The following is a 13,373-nucleotide window of genomic DNA, read 5'->3' on the forward strand; positions in this document are numbered from 1 at the left end:
GATCTTGCAGAGCTGATTCTCCATTTTTTTAACCGCACCCAAAACAGGAGAGGAAATTCCATTCGTAGAATCTTACACTCGAGACGCCCACGAGTCAAACGAGTCAAATCGATGGCTTCCATTCTTCTCCTCTCCTTTTTACTTTTACTTTCTTCACTTCTAAAAAGTTTAATGATTATTAGGTGGTTGTGGAGGGGGAATAGTAGATAGGAGAAGGAAAGAAAAGACGTTGTTTTATTGTTATTATTTTTTTAGTTCGAACGAAAATCCTGGTTTTTCTTGTGGTGGTAATAAAGGGTATATTTGGTTTTCGAGAGTTTTACTATACAGGTCAGACTCTGGTGCGCTGGCCTGCTCGGGTTTTTGAAACCTTTTTGTCCCCAACAGTAATAAAAGATGGGTAATAGAGTCTCAGATAGCGCCCAATAGATGTATGGACCACCCATATACGGTATGCAAAGCGTAACCATGTACGATTGTGTTTACTATTAATTTTATGATTCTCCCGGTAAGATATATTCCAATTATCCCAGCATTGATATTGCCGAAAATTAAGAATTTATTCCAAAATTTTTTCCATGCGGATGCAGCTATTTTTGTTATGAATGCTTCGTCTAATAGATTTGAGAGTGATCCTCCCATTCAGAGATTGTCCCATTGGTTGTCCTATCATCCGCCTAGCTACCGTGTTGAGCACCGCCGGTCGCTCAGCAGGGAACAATATGTGGTCTCGTAGATCATTGAAATCATTTTTGGTGTATATTCCGCTTGTAACGAGCGATCCAGGGCTAACATATTTCCACGTAAGTTTGGTCATAGGTTTCATAATTGTGGACGGTAATGATTCTACAGGTTTAGGCATGAGTTTATACCATGAGTCTCCTAGGTACATAGTGGGTGCGAAAGAGTTGCAATGTATCTGAATTCCTTGTTGCAATAGTACATGGATTTGCGGCGTTAAGCAATAGGTTTCGTTTCCCCGAATGACCGGTAGCTGATTGTAACAGTTGTCAGTCTGATTTTTACTTCTACGGGTACGCATTTTATGTATATATGTATTACTTCTCCGGCTAACAGGCCCATATATCCAGGTTCTTTCATTAGATAATAAGCAAAGATATTGGGTGTTTGAGTAGCTAGCTAAGGCGTTTTTTAACATTCCTTGCTCTAGTTCACATTGTTGCAAAAGGATATTTCTGTATAATTGATTTATCTGCGTACGGATGTGCTTTTCGATGTATACGAATTTGGAATTCATGTAGATGAATATGTCAAGGTTAGAGACACGCGTTCGTTGTTTGAAGATCGTTACGCCACGCGAGGTTTCGAAGATGATTAATTTGGGATGTTCGGTTCGAGTGAGTGTATAGCCGCATGTTGCATATTTTCCTTTGCTAGTCAAGTTGTATCCTGTGCAGTTGTATCCTGTGCAGTTAATGAATAGACGACTAGTTGTTGCTCATTTACGTTATCTATTATTTTGTCTGCAATCCCACTGTACAATACTCCGTAATTGCTGAATTTACAAGTATCGGCGGGCACTGGGTCCCAGTAGATTTCACCTCCCTCTATATCTGTGCAATGAGTGATTGTGAGTTCACAGGCCACTCCGGATCTGAGTAGCACTCGATTACTATTTATTCGTACGTCGGCTATATATTCTTATAGTGAGATTTTTATGCTGGCGAGTACCACGACGTCAGCCCACATGCCGTACGGATCTGAATACATGCTCCCCTTGCATGATCCATCGGCGTCTACGTGTCCTGTCAATGTTACTGGTCGGGCAGTGGTATGATTCGATTTTAATCCAGTGATATATCCGTTATGTAACTGATAAGTTCCATAAGAATGCATTCGTTGGCATACTTCGCGCGATGTTTCCTCTATATATGAATATTTGCCATTTAAAACATCCATGGAGTGGGAAAACATTCCGCATTTTTTTATTAATCTGTCTATTTCGACCTTGCATTGGATAACCTTTATTGACTCAAATTCGTTTATTTGTAGAAGTTATATATAGACGTTAGTTGAATTTACGTTCTGTGGCGGGATGTCGCATTCTTCAATATTTAATAGAGATAAGATTGTTAGATTTGTTGAGGGCGAGCCGCAGTCATAGCCTATTATCCCATGCGTTTTATGAAACTGGATTGTTAAAATTGCTATTATTACCGTCCAGTAATTATGAAGATCCATTTGAAAATGGTTACGTTTTTTTTTATTATTTGTCTGGAGGTAACTTAATATGCGAAATTCGTAAACGGTTAGGATGGACGATTCGACTATTTTTCTTTATTTTAATTTTTACGTTAGTTTTATTTAATATTTCTAGAACTTCGTGTGGTCCGGTATACTGATCCCCAAATTTACCCGGTTTAGGTCCCTTTAATAGAAATACGTAATCCCTAGGTTTAAAGATTTGAGGGTTGATTTTTTTGTCATAATATTTCTTTGATTTGTGTTTCGCATTGATGATATTTTCACGCGCGTTCCGTCGAAGGTTATGGAGTTGAGTGACTAAGGTTACTAAATAGTCATCATAGCTAGTTAATTTATCTTCTGGTGCTAGAAATTTTTCCGAAGGTATTTTTGCAATTTTTCCAAATATTAATTCGTATGGAGTATGTTTTGTAGCTTCGTGTATGCAGGTATTATAATTAAACATTGCGAGGCTAATCGGTCCCATTGTTCTTGTTCGTTTGCATATTGTTTAAGATACTTTCCTAGTGCGTGATGCGATCGCTCTAGAGATCCATTGGATTGAGGATGGAAGGCGGTTGTACGAAACTTACGGATTCTAAAAAGTTTTGTAATCTTTCTCATTAAATCGCTGACAAAACTTCTTTCCTGATCGGTTAGTATTACTTTGGGTGTTCCGAATATACAAATGAATTTATTAACAAAAGTCTCGGCTATTGTTTCGGAGGTTTGATTTGGTAAGGGAATTCCCATGCTGAATTTAGTCAATTGATCTTGCAGTGTTAAAATGTATTCGTTTTCCTTTCTCAGTTTTTTGTAGAGGCCCGACAATATCCATTGCTACTTTGTCGAAGGCTGTTCCCGGAGTATTGGTAATTATCATGGGTTGTTTCGTTTTAACGCGTACTAACTTTTTCAATTGACATTGCAGGCATTGCTGAATATACCGTTGGATGTCAGATTTCATATTTTCCCAATAGTAATAATGCTTAATTCTGTTATACGTTTTAGTAACGCCTCTATGTCCACCTGTAGGTGAACAATGTGTTTCGCCTATTATAGAAGGGCGAAGATCTTTCGAAGGATATTTTACTAATTCGTTACAAATAATTAGTTTAGTTAATGAGTCGAGAAAGGTCGTTTGTGTTTGTGTCTTAATATTGCTCCACGGAATGTTGCAAATAAAATCCGTTTTAGCAATGCTAATAGTTTCTAATTTTAATTCCTCTATTATTTTTCGTAATTTTATCAGAGTTTGCGTTATATAATTTAAAATGATTGTTGGCCCTTCTCTCAATCCTTCATCAATGGGTAAGGTCACGTGAAAATAGTTTTTGCGTTTTACAACCTGCGGTCTACACAGAGCGAGTTCATTGAGAATAGGCAATTCGTTGCGCTCGAGTAATTTTTGTGCTCCAGAATCTAATGGATTTCCATCGATATCGACAAAATATGCTACGTTATCTTTCCGCAAAAATAATAATTCGCGAGAATCAACAACATTGTTTTTCATTAGCTTATGGTCAATGATAGTTGGTTTAAGTTTATCTATATTACTAAGTTCTTCATTTTCTTCATTTTCTTTCTTTGTTATTTCGCTTTCTTCTTCATCGTCAGTATTTTCGTCACTCTCTTTTTCCTTGTCGCTTTTGTTGGTTTGATCTTCAATTTCTTGGGATTCATTTCTTCCTTGAGGTTGCGTTGAATTTAAGCCTTTATTTTTTTCGTTTATCGTTTGGCTGCGAGTGAGCACTCTTCTGGCTCTCGGTGGATCGTGTATTAATGCCTTTTCTGTCTGCTGCATTGGTAATTCGTCCAGTTCTTCTTGTGTAAAAGATATTGAATTCGTATTATCTCTAAACAGATTGTCGTCAGGTAGTAAATTTTCTGTTTGCTCGTCGTGCTGAAAGATATAACTCGAAGTTTTCGTCCTCTTCTGTTTCTTCTTCCTCATCGGATTCTTCTAACATTTTAGAAATTATTTCTGCATCCTTTGCTTCGTTGGAAAGTTCTCCGGTCAATAATTGCCTTGCAGTTCACTTCTTCAAAATTTATTGGATTCCTGGATAATGCATCAGCATTTATGTTAGTTTTTCCTGCTTTGTATACAACATCGTAATCGTATTCGGCTAATTTTAATCTCCATCGTAATATTCTCATGTTGGTATCTTGAGCGTTTTTAAACCATAATAGAGGTTTATGATCTGTGACTAAAGTAAATTTTCGGCCGTATAAATGTGGGCGGAAATATTTAACACAATATAATATAGCCAGCGCTTCCTTTTCGTATGTATCGTATTTTAATTCATTATCAGTTAGAGTTCGCGACGCATACGCGACTGGTCGGTCCTTATTTATTTCACCCTGCGACAATATTCCTCCTATGGCTACTCCGGAAGCGTCGGTGGTTAGGATAAAAGGCTTTGAAAAATCAAGATATTGCATGGGTTCTTCACATAATCTTTGTTTTAATATTTCACATGATTCTTCTTGTTCTTGTGTCCACTCGAAACGTACGTCATTTTTTAATAAATTTGTCATAAATTTGTTTTGCTAATTTAGAAAAATTAGAGATAAATCATCTAATATCCCGCTAGTTCTAGAAATTGTTTAATGTTTTTAGGTGTCTTGGGTCTAGGAAATCGTCGCACAGCCTCTAATTTTTTTGGGTCGGGTTTAACTCCGTTTTTGCCTATAACGTGTCCCAAATAAGTTACTTCTGATTTTAAAAATTCACATTTATCGGGCTGTAATTTTAAATTTGCTTCGCATAGTTTATCTATTAAAAGATTATATTTTCTTTTATGCTCTTCTAATGACGACGCGTAAATAACTATATCGTCCATATAAACAAATGGTTCCTTTCCTTGTAATCCTGATAAAACTAAATCCATTAATCGTTGGAAAGTAGCGGGAGCATTTTTCAATCCAAACATTCTATCAAATTCATAATGCCCAAAAAGTGTTGTAAAAGCGGTTTTATGGCTATCTGCTGGGTCCATTTTTATTTGATGAAATCCTGAGGCTAGATCGCATACCGAAAAATATCGAGCTCCTCCCAATTGATCTAAGATATCAACTATATTTGGTAGTGGATACGCATCTCCGATAGTTTTGTCATTTAATGCCCGGAAATCTAATACCATTCTCCATCGTTTATTTCCTTGAGAATCCTCTTTCTTGGGTACAATCCATATGGACATATTGTAAGGCGACTGTGAAGGTTTTACTATGGCCCCTTCTAGCAGATCTTCTACTTGTTTGTTTATTTCCTCTTTATGAATTTGCGGAAATCTACTGACGGGTGTTTATCGGCTGGTCATCTGTTGTTGATATTTTATGTCGTAGAACATTAATTGCCATCAGTATATGAAATCTGTCTTGACTATTAATTATAAGATTTATCACATTCTCTTCTTCATAATTATTCAAGTGCTCTAGTAATAATTCTATAATTTTTGTGAGTCTATCCTTTTGGTTTTCTTCCGATAGTATTAAGCATTCGGTAGTTCCGTTCCATTTGCTACTACTCTGTATCCCTTGTATAACTTTCTCCTTATGTTTTGATTTGCGCTTTTGTATACATCCGTCTAATATCTCTTGAGATTGATTTTGTCTTAATTTAAAAATTCTTGAAGACGGTTTTTTATTTTTCATTCCTAATTTGCCAAGATTTATTTTATTCGATTTATTTATTTGTATCCTTTCCATAAGCTCTTTGACGGTAATATGAGAAGGTTCATTTTTTCCAATCATTTTTTCCGAGATCATCCCAACTCTCGGGAATTTAACACCTTTTAACGAGACTGAGGAATTAGTATTGTCGTTTTCCTTTAGACAGAATCGTGTCGGATTACGTAATGAGGTTTAGTAATTTCTCTCCTCGTAACCGATGGAGCTAGAAAATGCTCGAGGAGTGCGGAAACTTCCATTGGCAATTCCAGAATTATTTCTTGAAGTGATTCGACAATTTTTATCTCCAAGTAACTCAGAATTTTTTAAATTTTTGGACGAGGTTTGGTAACTTCCCTCTCCGAGAATTTTGGGATGGGAGGATATCTCAGAGGAGGTTTGGTAACTTCCCTCTCGCTGAATATCAAAATTAAGATTTTTCCTTTTACTTCCTCTCATTTTAATTTTATTTTTATTTTTGACCTTTAAATTTTTATTAATTTTATCTTCATTTATGGAGGTTTTAATTTCTTTATTATTTATAATTCCGTCCTCTTTCGTCTTTGCATTCTCGCTTTCATTCTTATTTTTATTTTCATTTTTATTTTCGTTAACAATCTTAATGTCACTTATATTCATAATCTCGTCTTCCTCGATTGTTTTTCGTATTTCTACCTGAACGATCGGCACGCGATTATGTTTATCGAGGTTTACCGCTACTGACCGAGCGTTCGGAGCGTTTTTTATTGAAGCGCCGAAGATGTCGACGGGCGTGGAATCCGTTCGGTCCCCTGTTGCACGCCCGGTTTCGAGGGGCCATTGGAGTTTACCGAATCTTTTGCCATTCTTCGATTATTACTTGCGATGCGCAACTCACAGTTTTCGAGGAGATGCCCTTGCGTTTTGCAATATCGGCAAAATGGTGTGTTATTATTGCTCGTAGTTCGATCCATTCTGGATCTGCAATCCCTAGCAGTATGCCCTGCATTATTACAATTTTGGCAAATAATTCTTGCTTTATTTTCTGTCGCGCGTAATTCGTTTTGCTTTTTCCAGTAGTTATTAGCTGAGTGTCCCTGTCTATCGCACCACTGGCAAATCAAGAGAGGCTTGTTTTGATTAGTACTACGGCATGACTTCGCGTTATGACCGGCTTTAAAGCACAATTGACAGACAATCGTATTTTCTCGTATCACGTTAACAGTTCGACGTGATTGCGGGTCGCGCATTCGACATTTAGCATCGTGACCACGTTTTTTACAAATCTAACAAATTAGTATTTCGTAATTCTGCTGTGAATTTTGAATGAATTTTCTACAGTTACTGACTAAATGTCCGTCTTTATAACAAATTTGGCAAGTTTCGCGTTGTAAACTAATATTTTGCATTTTTGCGATATTACCGCGCCGTAAATCTGACATTGCGCGTAATTCTCTTTTTATGCGTATCGCATCAGCTACAGTTGCTTTAACATCCATCTGTGGCTTTCTTAATATTCTTTGTTCGATCTTCGGTTTTAATCGGAGAAGTACGTCGAACCATTCAGGATCAAGACTTTAACAACGTTGCCCAAATCACTAAATATTTAAAACAAATTTACGGTTCTTCGAAAAATGTCTATCAACTACAAAAGGAAATGGGATGTGTCTATCAAGGGAACGACGAAGACGTAATAACATACGCGAATAGAGTGAAAATTTTGGGGAAGCAAATATTCGAAGCATATCGAAGTTCGGGACCTTCTCTTCCCGAACAGAATATTAAAGATTCATTAGAAAGGGACATGTGTAAATGCTTTATCAAGGGGACAGGAATCGGGTCAACGTCGGTGACGTTATAACCCTTATCTGCGCCAGCGCTATCGGTGGTCCGTTTTTTGGTCAGAGAACCGAATCTCTTTTACCAGGGATGGACTCGTGCGATCCTCAGGGAGCCGTGAACGGTTCGGGATCAAGTTTTTGGGTAAATAAATCGAGACGGAATCAGAGATAACTGATTTAATAATAATAAAAAAAAAGGAAATACAATATGTTAATTCGCGAATTTTGCTGTGTACATTTGAGTGTAGAAGTACTGGTTACAAAAAAATTTTATACATAAAATTTCAAATGATAATAAATAACAAAACAAAGAAATCTGGTATTTATATACCCAATTGTTCCAATTGGGGCAAAAAATTGATGATCGCGAGCATATCAATGGGATCGAGTTGCAGGTGTGGCGGGGGATTAGGATGAGCGCTGCGAAAAGCCTTTACTGGAATAAGGTAGGGAAGAGGATCACGGGAAATGTATATAAGGATGGTATCGTTAACTTGATGTCTTGAGATTTGATCCCAAAACTGGCTGTCAGGTTTAAATTTTTTTTTAATGAAAAAGGTTCCAGGAGGTGGATGGGTGGGAGAGCGGGGAAATTGACGGACGAGATCGTAGAACTTCTCCAAGTCGAAGTTCTCTGGAGTACATTGCTTCTCGAAATCTGCCGCGGAGCAGAGGGCAGTGGCGTATTGTTTTAAAGCGATGTTAGCAAGTCTCGGTTCTATGTCTATTAACTGCTCCGCGAGTTCCTCGGCGTGTCCGGTTTCGCGACGAATCCGTTTATTTAGCTTTTCCCGACGGTGTCGCAATGCTCGTTTTATTGGGTTGTTCGGGATGGCTTTCGTTTGGTTCACTATGTAAATATAAGAGTTAGATGAGAGGGAGTGAGAGTAGGGAGGGAGTGAGGTGAGAGTAGTAAAAAAAAATTGAGGTATCGTGACAAGGCAGCTTCACTGAATCAATCGGCGGCTTGCCAGGTTGGAATGTTCGAGGGAGGTAGCTTCATCGAGTTAATCGACGGCTTGCTAAGTCGGAATGTGGAGAAATCGGGGAAAGCAGCTTCACCGAGTTAATCGGCGGCTTGCCAGTTTGGAATGTTGGAGTGTTTTAAGAAAACAAATATGTCGAGGTCGCGAACCAAACAGCCAGTCTACCGCGAGAAAGAGTGATAAAAATGGACTTACTTTTGTTGTGGCGGGCGCTGGTGATGGACGAGAGGTGTGGTGCCTAGGCTGGATCGTGGATCGAATCATACGAAATGAAAGAATCGCACAAATTCTAACTGAGAAAAGAAATTTTTGCGACAAGCTCGGATGGCACCGACCGTGAAGGCGTGGAGCGATAAGAAGCGAGAAGAGAGCGATCCGTTCCAAGTCGCGGTTTTTAAAGGGTTCCGAAGGGATGGGAATATCTGAGGGCGTGATGGATTTTCGCGTTGGCTTGTCGAATGATAGTTTAGAAAAATTGTGAATATAGAGAAAGGAGGGGAGCGGTGTTCTGTGAATTGTGATTGTTTTTATATTTCCAGATTTCCTATCGAATGATGGAATTAATTAGTGAAAATTTTTCCGCAATTCCACACCCTCAATTATTCATTGGTGTGGCCGCCAACGGCCGCTAATCATTTCTTTTTGATTGGCGTTTCCCTTAGTTTCCCCACCAATTTGGGGAGTGTCACCCTCGAACGATCCGACGCGTTTCTTATCCGTTAGGAATTTGTTTTTGTTAATATTTTTTATTTTTATTGGTATGTTATAAACTTGTCGGTGCCGACAAAGCTATCTATCCCAAGAATTATTTTTTTTGATAGTGAGGCGTATCTCGAGAGGAATTTTTGTGTATTTATTTAGGGTTTCTTTAGGTTCGAAGTGCTTCATTTTCTGATTAGCAGCCGTTGTCTTTTTCCGAAAGAGAAGAATTCATGAGTCTCCCGGACGTAACATTATGTAAAATAAAGTTTTATAAATATATACATTTTATTACCTTTAAAACGTTTATGTTTTTAAATTACAATTTAAGATTAATGTAATTAATGTATTTGAAAATAAGTGGGAATAGCCAAAAGATGGCGGACTAATCAAAAGTTGCCTTTTCGTGGTCTGATCCAGTCTCTTATAATGTTTCTAGCAGTAAGCATATCAGCACTCAAAAAACTAAATCTAATATGTGAAATTAAAACGCAAATGGAATTAAAACGCAAGTTATTTAATTTAAGGATTTTATTAGAATTCAATAGGAACATTTATTCCTGATTTTACCCAGATAGCAAAACGGGCCAAAAGCACAAATTGCGAAGTTATGATATATGTTATGCCGGCAAAAATCGAGCAGCAATCCAGCATGGGTTGCTGTAACAGATACTGCCAGCAAAAAGCTGCAGCACATATCGAGCAGGTTCTGCATCATAACATGCTGCAAAAATACTATAAAAATTGAAAAAGCTTGTCGTCATAAATATATCAGAATTGAAGCATTTTGTGTTGTCACAATATTCAACAGAAAATATTCCAAAATTTAGATATGCCGTCAAGACATGTTGCAAAAATGTGATAAATATCTGACATATTTATTCTTTCACATTGTGGCAGCAGAAATGCGACAAGAATGCAACACGATCTGTAACGTCAGATATTGGCAGCAGAAACGCAGTAGAAACAAAGTACAGTATGCCATTACATCGTGACGGCAAAATTTTGATAGATATAAAGCACGATCTGCCTTATCAGTGTGTCGGCAGAAATGCAGCAGAAATCGAATTCAATGTGCCATCATGTCATACTGGCAAAATTGTAACAGAAATCAAGTAGGGGTTGCTGGCATAATCTGCCAGCAAATCGGCAATAGAAATCATACAAAACTCTGCGTCTGTCATTAAACATAATAATTAGAAAACTACTGCTAGGTTGCGTCCGTTTTTCGCATGTAAAATTTATCAAACTTTCTACATAAGCGAAATCATAATCAAAATTTAAACATGCATTTATTATTTACGTTTATTTTTATGTATGCGCTTGATGTAAGATGTAATTATTGATAGATTATTGTAAGATGTAATTGTCCAAGGTTGTTAACAAAGTGTAGTACCTGGGAAATAGTACATTATACATACAATGTTTAATATATTATTTGATACGTTATATAAGATTCAAAAGAATTCTAATTTATATCTTTAAAAAGATATCTTTTCTATAACTTATTTGTACTGTAAAAAATATATTAATTTCATCATTAGAAAATAATTTAAAATAATTAAAAATTATTTTTTTTAAATAAGAAATAAAAAAATAATAAAGATATTATTTTTCAAAATTTTTTAGTAATAACAATTTAAATATTTACGAAACAGAATTTGCTCGATTTCTGTTGTTAATTTACCAACAAGTTATGTTAGCAAGCCCTATTCGATTTCTACTGCGTTTTTGCCGTCACATCATGACGACACACTGTGCTCGATTTCTGCTGCGTTTCTGCTGCCAGTATCTGATATGACAAACTTTGAACAATATCTGCTACATATCTGCTGTCACAATGAGAGCCAGCAAGCAATGCTCGATTTTTATCGCATTTTTGTTCGTTATTCTATGATGAGAAGGTGTGCCGCAAAAAACTAAGCTAATTGGGAAGCAGCAGTTTAAAATCTGCTGCGAAGAATGATCGGATCTGCTGGCACAGTGCTGGAATTTTACTATTTGGGAATAGTTTGAAGCACATGGAAAGCGGAAGTTTCTTAGCCTCGACATGTAAGATAATAGAGGTCGTTTTTTGTAGCCATTCTGATAGCTCTGTATTGTAACCTCTCCAGTTTTAGAAACAAAGTTTGGTGTCTGCGAAATATGGGCATCCATAGCGCCTTTGAAGACAACCTTATACAGCGTGACCATAGTTGATGGATGAGTTCCCCATGACATACAAGCCAAGGAAGCCTTAGAATACTCACGACCTGTTTGTCCTTGTTGATTGCCTTTATTGTTGAAGAGATGTCAACTGCTCCCTTCCCTCCATTTTCGCATCCAGTTACATTTCCAAGAATCTGATGCGCCTCCAGGATAGTAACACGCTGCAGTTTTATGTCCAAGTGTGAGGAATATTTCTTTTTCTAGGAAATATCATACACCTTGATTTTGTGGGAGCCATTTCCAGTCTTCTCAGGCGCAAAAAATTAGCCATTCTACCTAAAGTAGTTTCTAAGGAGTTAAGAGTAGTGGCGAGAGATTTGTTAGTAGTGAAAATTGTGATGTCGTGTGCGTACGATACAAGCTATACATTAGTTTCTAGAGATTTGGGAAGTTTTCTTAAGTAGATGTTAAAGAGTAAAGGGCTTAAAAATCGATCCCTGTGGTGTGCCTTTGTGAGAGGAGTAGACTCTAAATATGCGTTCATCGGTGATGAATTAAAGCTTTCTTTCTCTAATTAAGTTGTAGATAAAGTTACAGATGAAGTCAGGAATATCAATCTTTATCAGGTCTTCTATCAAGATGTTGGGAATTACGTTGTCAAAAGCAGATGCAATGTTCAAAAAGACGAGATTAGAGTGTATACGTTAGAAGCGAATCCTTTGTGTGTGTGATTATAATGAGATTGTCGTAGTAGGATCTGAATCCACATCTGGCAATAGCGTGCTAGCTTCAACGAACCAGCGCAGCCTTGAGTATATGAATTTTTCTATAATTTTCAGTAGGCATGATAGGAGAACAATTAGACGCGCCTCCCCCCCAGATTTGGGGATTAAAATAATTAAGGATTTCCAGAATTCCAAGAATGATGCCTCCGTCAGAAATTCGAAGCAGTAAGTCAGAGCCGAGATGAAACAATCGGAAATGTAAGCAATTATGAAGTAGCTAATTTGATCTAAGCCTGGAACGGAATTAATTTTAGAGAAGTTGAGTATCTCTAAACTCTTTTTCGATAATGTAAAAGGATGCAAAGGAAAGGGAAGATGGTGTCAGAAGGGAAAAATTCAGTGAGATGCAAATACGAAAGGAGATATAGTTTATTAATGGATTGAGTAAGAATGTCTGTGGGTGTCGAAAGGTCTGGCGTGGGAAGAGATTTGGCAAGATTGCATCGTTTAAACGATTTAACGAGATTCCATAAAAAGATAGTAGGAGTTTTGCGACTAAAAGAAGTACAGAAAATTTTTCAAGATTGAGATTTAACCCTGTATAAGGTCCTTTTGCATATTGCGGCGGTGCGTTTAAGGTTGTTAAAGATTGAGGTTGAGATAAGCTTCTAAAATGGGGGCATGTCTATATTCGGCAATAGCGTTGCGCTTCAAAACCATGGCATGTTCACTCATCATTCCACCGGGAGGGGGGGGGGAGTACCACGGGAAGAACAGTGCGAAGAAGTATCAGGATTCCATAGTTTATTTGGGAAAAAATGAGAAATATAATTTTTAATTGTTTCTATTGTGACATTGCCACGCGACCGCACCACGACACACCGTCGCGCGCAGCCCCGCGTAGCTCAGTGGTTCATGCGCTCGCCACTAGATGGCGAGTCGGAGAATCACTTTCTCGTGTTCGAAACGCCCCATCGGGGCTATATAAGAGCACTCAGCACTCAGCATCGCTTTTCACCTCAGTCGCCTCCAGCCTGTTAAAGGCTAAGAGTTGCGACGCCCTCCGAGCTCTGGAGGCTAGCTCTGGCCTCAAGCTCCACTACACGGCAATTTTTTTT

The 13,373-nt window shown here is 37.7% G+C and overlaps 1 long non-coding RNA gene and 1 pseudogene across 3 annotated transcripts in view; both read right to left on the reverse strand.

Annotated features, from left to right (window-relative positions):
- Window positions 1–13,373, reverse strand: part of LOC105429006 (uncharacterized) — an 83,447-nt gene that overhangs the window by 38,676 nt on the left and 31,398 nt on the right. Inside the window, exon 3 of one of the 3 annotated variants that reach the window (XR_016141459.1) lies at window positions 11,632–11,790. The exons of the other annotated variants lie outside the window; for them this stretch is intronic. This is a non-coding gene — a long non-coding RNA (uncharacterized LOC105429006). The remainder of the gene's footprint in view (window positions 1–11,631; window positions 11,791–13,373) is intronic. 3 annotated transcript variants of the gene reach the window in all.
- Window positions 1,071–2,202, reverse strand: LOC148937829 (uncharacterized; annotated as a pseudogene).

This window comes from Pogonomyrmex barbatus, unplaced genomic scaffold (assembly GCF_055798465.1).
Source record: "Pogonomyrmex barbatus isolate J1 unplaced genomic scaffold, ASM5579846v1 scaffold10, whole genome shotgun sequence".
NCBI classification, from domain to species: Eukaryota; Metazoa; Arthropoda; class Insecta; order Hymenoptera; family Formicidae; genus Pogonomyrmex; species Pogonomyrmex barbatus.